Source organism: Myotis davidii, unplaced genomic scaffold (genome assembly GCF_000327345.1).
Source record: "Myotis davidii unplaced genomic scaffold, ASM32734v1 scaffold553, whole genome shotgun sequence".
Lineage (NCBI taxonomy): Eukaryota > Metazoa > Chordata > Mammalia > Chiroptera > Vespertilionidae > Myotis > Myotis davidii.
Genome location: NW_006284342.1, coordinates 27,715 through 28,105, shown reverse-complemented (window position 1 = coordinate 28,105; position 391 = coordinate 27,715).

The following is a 391-nucleotide window of genomic DNA, read 5'->3' as shown; positions in this document are numbered from 1 at the left end:
TGGGAGGAACCCGGGCGTATTCCGGGCCCTTGGGGAAATCGAGGCGGCACAACGCCAACGCCCCCGTCACGCCTGCCCACGTCAGAACACGCTGCGGGCACACGCGTGTTTTCTGAGGAGGCCTGGGCGCGTTTATTTATTTATTTTTATTTTTTAAAATATATTTTATTGATTTTTTTACAGAGAGGAAGGCAGAGGGACAGAGAGTTAGAAACATCGATGAGAGAGAAACATCGATCAGCCGCCTCCTGCCCGCCCCCCCACTGGGGAGTGCCCACAACCCAGGCACATGCCCTTGACCGGAATCGAACCTGGGCCCCCTCGGTCCGCAGGCCGACGCTTTATCCACTGAGCCAAACCGGTTTCGGCATAGTGGCTATAATTCTTATTT